The sequence below is a fragment of the Rutilus rutilus genome, assembly GCF_951802725.1.
Source record: "Rutilus rutilus genome assembly, chromosome: 4".
In the NCBI taxonomy this organism is placed as follows: domain Eukaryota; kingdom Metazoa; phylum Chordata; class Actinopteri; order Cypriniformes; family Leuciscidae; genus Rutilus; species Rutilus rutilus.
In genome coordinates this window covers 4,870,077-4,877,501 of record NC_140212.1, presented here as the reverse complement: position 1 = coordinate 4,877,501, position 7,425 = coordinate 4,870,077, and positions in this window count along the sequence as shown.

The following is a 7,425-nucleotide window of genomic DNA, read 5'->3' as shown; positions in this document are numbered from 1 at the left end:
TGCAAAGTAATGCCAAGGTCATGGGTTTGATTCCCATGGAAAGCATGGACTGATAAATTGTATACCATGAAAGCAATGTAATCACTTTGGATAAAAACATCTTGCAAATGCACAAATGTTATTATTTAAAATTCTTACGTTTACACCGTGTCTACACAAGATGTGAATGGCTTGATGTAAGCAAATAGAACCCATTATAATCAGTGATGCTGTCTACACTAGATTTGGTGTGGCGTGACATGAAAAAATCCAGACAGTATGAATGAATGAATTAGGTTAGTGTTATACTATGTACTACTGTACACCCAAAGCGCTTTACAATCATATCTCCCCTCAACCACCACCAGTGTGCGGCATTCACTTGGGTGATCCGATGGCAGCCACAGAACAACGGCGCCAGTGCACTCACCACATGCCAGGAATAGGTGGAGAGGAGAGAGCCAACTCAAGGGATGGGGATCATTATTGATTGATAAAGGCCAATGGAGGGAATTTGGCCAGGACACCAGGGTTACACCCCTACTCTTTACGAGAAGTGCTACAGGAACAAATGGATTTGTAACGGTCCAGTGTACACAGCCTCAAGCTGTTCCCACGCGGTCCGACGCACGGTGTCCAACGCAACATCTAGAGACTGTCTACACTGGACAATGCAACCATTGCAAATTCATTTGTCCTTCCTATGAGAAGTATCGCGAGTGGTTGGAGTGCTTCATAAATAGAACGAGGCATCAGTTTACTGTCGGGGATTTGTAATGTCGTGTTACGACAACATCAATGGGTTCTATTGTCTTTTGTCACATTGCATAGCGACGCTCGCGTCCGGTGTAGACACGGTGTAACACTAATTATCAAACGTCAATGTATAATTGAAGCCATCTGACTTATGGTTTAAAAATAATTTAAAACAATTCAAATGTAGCATGTAACTAGCCATATATCTAAGGACCAGAATACCATATCATCTCTGGCTAAAAACTAAAACCTAAAAACACCCAGAATAACCACACAACAACATGTTAGTAATCACATAGCAAACATCCTGCCAACCGCCAACAACACATAAACCACTTTTTTTAGACAATGTAATCATTACTTCTGCATTTCTAGTATTCATATATTTGCCATATTTCTAACATCACATAAAAAGTGAATATGGAGGGACGGGCCCTCAAATCCCTTCTGCTAAATGTTTTTGAATGCTTGAATGCATAAAGGCATGATAAAGTGCCATTGTCCAGGATAATTACTTTAGAGAAGTGACTCTTGTTATGCACTAAATGCTGCAAAGTTTAGTGTGACACTGCCTTAATGATTTGAGACACAGGGCCTGGGCTCACTGAATGACTGACAGATAAATTAATGTTGTCAAGTCTAGGAGATGAATGATACAATCCCCTTTGAGCCATCACTGCAGGGCTGAAGGATGAGACAGCCCTCTTCTGAGGTTTTGGCCTTTCATCCCATCAACTCGACATCCGTGGAACTCACTCAAAGACAGCAACAATGCTTAAAAAACAAACACAAGGGAAAAGGGACTTAAGAGGTTTTAGAAGGTTTTGCCGAAGTACCTCTGAAGTGGAGCTGCAGCTATTAAGACACGACGTACTGACTTTTGAAAAACCCCATCGATACATAAAAAAAGAGATTTCGGTAGTAGGCTCGAATAGGTCTATGCACCTTTATTAAAATTCCACGGCTTTCTCAGTTGGAATACTAAGCAGTTACACATGGGAAATCAGATTGTGAGAACTTCCTTTAAAGAGAATAGCTGTGAAGATAATCCCAGTAGCGTCTAACACGGCTGGAAAAGTTCATCAGCTACATGCTAGTTTTTGCTAATCAAAGTGCTTGCTGAAACCTCTCTCTTCTTAGTTTTAGAGTTCATTTTTCCTACTGCATGGTGTGATAGCGCTTCTCGTTGATTTTTAATTCCTTCCTTAAGAATTTCATAAGGAGCTTGCTAGTAATGTTGGGCATGTTATTCTAATCCATTTTAAATTCGCCCTCATGTAGTTATAGACCTATATGACTTTCTTTCTTCTGTGGAAAACAAGGGTACAAATTCTGAAGAATGCAATACAACAAATGGGAAGCAAAGCTTTCAAACTTCATAAAAAGACAAAAGTGGCCCAAATGACTCAGGCATGCAATGTCCTGATTTGTGAATGAATCATTCTTTTGAGACAGATCTTTGCAATGAATCATTTGATCCAGTTCACAAAACAATTCTGAATGATTCATTCATGAATCAAAAAAACAGTGTTAGTTTGGAATGAGACTGCCTGTTTGTTTTAACAATGGCAGAAGTGGAAAAGTATTTTGGAAAAATAATAATACACAGTACAGCTTTAAACAGTTGAATTCTATTGAGTTTAGGTTGTGTTAAGTTTTACATTTCCATTCCTCCAAGTTGAGAGTTTGTATTCTCCAGCACCAAGGTGGATAAGCAACAGTGCATTACTAATGCAATCTTGTAAAGATTGAAAAATACACATTTCTCCAGACAATTTCCTCATGCCTGGTGCTTCCCTTCAAAAACAAACCATTCTGATCCACTGAAAAACCCAAAGGGCATCATTTCAGACTCAGCACAAACCCTACGGTCAGTCCCCGAATGCTCCATTCGTCCCGGATGGCTGGAGACTTCCTTGGCGCTCCCTGTGAGCCATGTGTTATCTTTTATCTAATTGCTAGTTTATGTTTTAACACTTGAGTCAGTCACAGCTCATTCCAAACGGCTTCGCCTCTAATGACTTTACACCCCTCGATGACGACTGAGTTGCACTGCGTCGTAAATCACGGTAATTAAACTTACTCGTCATCGCAGATGAGATGGAGATGGAGGTTGAGGAGATGGGGAAATGGCCATCATTTGTCGACATTTGCTTTCTGATTTACAGCGTGTCAAATGTAATATTGAGCGTTGATGATGCCGTGTCAAATCCAATTGAGTGTCCATTACCTCACCATAAACATAATAAAGGGGGCAACACAAGGAAATGGCTCTTGACACAGAAACATAACAATCAGTCATGGTTAAATTGTCTTGTACATCCATGTTCTCTATGTGTATTAAATTACGAAATATTTATCTGCCAGTATATAGTGAGATTTCATCAGGATTAGTGTTCAGGGGCTCTCAAAGGCAGTTCTGCTCTCTGCAGCTGTGCTGAAGCCCAATATTGAAGTCCCACTGGCTCTTGGCATGCTGGAGAGAGAGCTTGTGGCTAAATCCCTCCCTGGGCGACCGCTGTGCCCTCAGCCTGACACAGGACGCCATGGTCATAATACCCTTTATATGTCTACTGCAAAGGGGAAATCGTTCCTTCCAGTCCCAAAAGAATGTCTAGTGAATTCACACTTGGTTGCTTGGTCCAAACTAGAGTTCAATTCCATCTACTGCATCCCTACCGGCCTTGTTTCACATTGTACCTACTACAGTACATTCTTAAAAATAAAGGTTTCAAAGGGGATTTCGGAGCAATGCAATTGAAGAACAGTTTTTGCCTCCCCAAAGAGCCTTTCAGAGAGCAGGTCTTGAGAACCGTTATTTTCTTAGTTCTAATGAACCTTTTGTGCAATGGAAAGGTTACATTACTTATTTTCAAAAGTGAAAAACAGACGTTATTGTGTGTGTTTGTCTAGTAAATTAACACTTGGTTGTTAATTCTATCTACTTCTCCCTACCGGCATTGTTTCATATTGTACCTACATTCTTAAGAATAAAGCTTCCAAAAGGGATTTTGCAGTGAGAATAATCAGTGAACAGTTCTTAAAAGAACCGCTATTTTCCTAGTGCAATGAATATTAGAATAATTTACAAATCCTTTTTCCACTATAAAGAACCATTTGCACAATGTAAAGTTTCCATGGATATTAAAGGTTCCTCATGGAAACATTAATGCTAATAAAAACACTTTTTTTCAAGAGGGACTTTGAGGTGTTTGACAACAAATTTACCATGACAACATGACATGCACGGAAGGGCACTTGCGTTTGTTTTCCGCAGATGCTCTGCGAGAGAAGCTAAGCTGATTATGCTATTCGCTAATTATAGTCATCAAAAGCTTCACCTTTTCAACTGGACTTGAGTGCAGAAAACTGCTTTCATTGAACCAAACACATTAAGCAAAATCTTTGTTTGCAGACTGTATAAAGTTTTACGATCTCAAGTGCATTTTTGACTTTAATACACAAAGTAAAACTCAAGATGTTGAATGTCAACTGAAGTAAATGTAAATTATTAGCACAATAATTACATGTGAGAAGAGTCTCACAGCTGCAGTAAAATCACATACTGGAGACGCAATAATTAACTAGTTACTTTTGTCCAAATTAAATGAGCACAAAGACGCCAGGGGCGATTTAATCAAAACGAAATAAAAGACAACTAATTTCTTGCATTGCAATTTCTCCTTCCCACCCACAAAGCTAAACTTCATAACAGCGAGCCAAGCCAAGCAGAACAGACAGCTGAGATGAAAGTGACATAAGATGAAATTGAGTTAATAGCCTTTGCAGTTCCTCAAGTTTCTGGATCTCATTACCTCCTCCTAGTCAGTGAGTGTAAAAGTTAGCCTGAGACTTGTAAAGTTAAACTGCTCTTATTGGTGTTTCTCAGTAGCTGCTGGGGATTAATGGTCAATTCCTGCTGCGGGATCCTGACCCGTGTTTCACTTCCTCTCAGCAAAGTCACTTCTATTGAGGGTAAAGTGAGGACGACTGTGCTAATAAGATTTTATCTGAGCTTCCCTCATCAAATACTAGATCACATCTTACAGTCCTCACCGAGGCAGAAGTACATGCAATGCACCTATATATAAAGTACAAAGAGAGAAAGGAAAAAAAAAAGATTAAGAAATGAGCGCCATAAACTGAGAATTACGCTTTGAGACGTCCTTCCAATGTCCGCAGCGTTTCTGATGATAGAGCGTGCTTGTAAAAAGTGAAGAAACATTATAATTAATTATAATTATAATTAAAAATCATAATTTGACATACCTAACGTTTCAAATAATTTGGTTATGTTGGTACTTTTAATAGAAAGTGACACAATAGTTACTTTCACGTCACTTACTCTGACTATCACATTCTCTCTCCTTCAGAACAGCAGTGCAAAGCTTTGCTTGCAAAGTATTTTTATTTACAGTAAAGTGTTTTTTGACAAGTGTTTGTTCCCAAACAATAATTGCATGTAATGACAATACCTCAAAAGATGTCACGTCGCTTGCAGTACAGCTTTGTTGCAAAGTTACTTTTAGTCAGTAGAATGTCTGTTGGAGGACCATCAGAAGTTAGCAGACATTAAACAGAGAGTCTGCTAAGATTCTAATGAGAGTTAGTTGACATGTAGTTACTTATACTTAGTAGATTGGATCATCGAAAAAAAAGTGTTACCTCCGAAGAAACTACCAATCTAAAACAATTTATTCATACAAACACATAAGATAAAGGTGCTTGGAGGAACTTATGGCCGTGACACACCAAACCGTCATAAAAGAGCTAGCGGGGACAAAAGCTGTTGCCTCACGTCGGCCTAAAAAAACTGGGCTAAAAAGCTGCTCTTGAACACACCAAAAGGAATAAATGTGTGCATGTAAGGAAATAACTGTGTGTATCAACAGGGATCAATAGTCTATATTCGTCATTCAAAAAGGGAAACCAAAACCAGGACTTCAGATATACAGTACAAACCGTAACCAAAGCAGTGCTTGCTTACCATTTTGAATTTCAATCATGCTGATCACTTTCTTCATTCCAGGCAGCTCATGTTGTTATGACAATATTTGCATATTATTGGAATACTGGTAAGATGACACAAAATTAGAACGGCCTTCTTTCTGTGCCGTCTTGACATCTTTGCTCTTTCATAACATTTGCTTTTATTCTCGTGCACTGACACGTTGGCTAAGCAGAGTTTTCTCTCTCACCGAAGACGTAGACGCAGACCTATTCAACATGCTAAATCGTCCAAAATACCCCAGATGATGTGCTGACGTTGCAGAACAAACCGCAAAAACTGGTCCGTCCGACGCTCAACAACGGCCGACCGTCGGCTTGGTGTGTCATGGCCTTTAGAAGCTCTCTATTGAAACCAACATCTAGACAAGAGCTGATATCACAGCCAGACTGTGTTTGACCTATTGAAAAGCATCGTTTTCATCATTCTGATTATGCTTTGGCCAACCAAATGATTAGTCCTCGCATCTCCAGATGGCATCATGCTCTCTGTACACTGAACAGAAGAGCTTGACCAAGGGCAAACCAGCTTCCTCCACTTCACTTCAATTCTATAGTACTGTAACTCTGTGTAAACCTTCAAAGATGATCACATTACTTTTGAAATCCTGATCTAACATCACTCACAGTCTTGTCAGATGGTTGATTCGATGACAAAAGCTAGCGCTGGCTTTTAATTGTCGCCATCTGCCTTTTCAGGCCTCATTAGAATGGCGTTCGATCGCACCGTGATACGCTGCGTCCCGCCTCTCTCGCAGGAAAATTCAGAAGCATTCAACTCTTGGCCTGCTTTCAGGGTTGTGGATATCATATCAAATTAAATTCCTTAATTAACATCCTTTGGGGGTGAACAATTAAAAATCATTTCAGAATCGACCTCAGTTGACTTAGCAGGAAAAACTCGACGCCAAGAGCTCAAACGCGGCCTGCTGTGTTATACCCATATATTTCAACATGCTAGGACTCAAACAACGGTAGGGGGTGCGGTTTTGGCTGGCTGTGGAGGTTTGTCTGGTGTGACACGCTGCTCTATTATCCCAGAATAGAACACTTGAAGCTAATTATCGCTGTGTGAGCACAGTGGGCCCTAAGGGGGCCGGTCCCTCAACTTTAGATGTGTGAGTAATGTAGAGGAAGGCTTCAGCTAATCTCTAAAGAACTGACACTCGGATACAGAGTAGTATTTTGTGATGCTCAGCACAGCCAAACTGGGCCACAGGCGGACAGGGCACTGAAATGAGAGGAGTAAATATGCGTTCGCTTGTACTTACTGTAACCAATTATTCAAACCACAAGATAAAGCAGGTTATAAAAACAGAGAAATTAGTAATGCATTAATGTTATTGGGGCTCAAAAAATGCAAAACAATGTAATGTAAATGTGCAAATTCACCAGTTAATCTATTGATTTTGGTAAAAACATGGAATAAATTCCATGCGTTATTGTGCGGGTGTTGCCCATTTCACATACAAATGGGGATAGCCAATCATAAAAAGTAAATTACATATAAAAGTGTTAAGGCCTGAAACACTCTTATGCAAGCTCAATTTTGTGCTATGCTGCATTATAAATGTGCCCGATTGCAATTCATAATTCAATGCATTCTCTGCATGGCCACAAGGAGTGCTAGTTAGTATGTTTCTGGCCTAAATCTTTAAGCAAATGTAAGGTTATGTTCACACA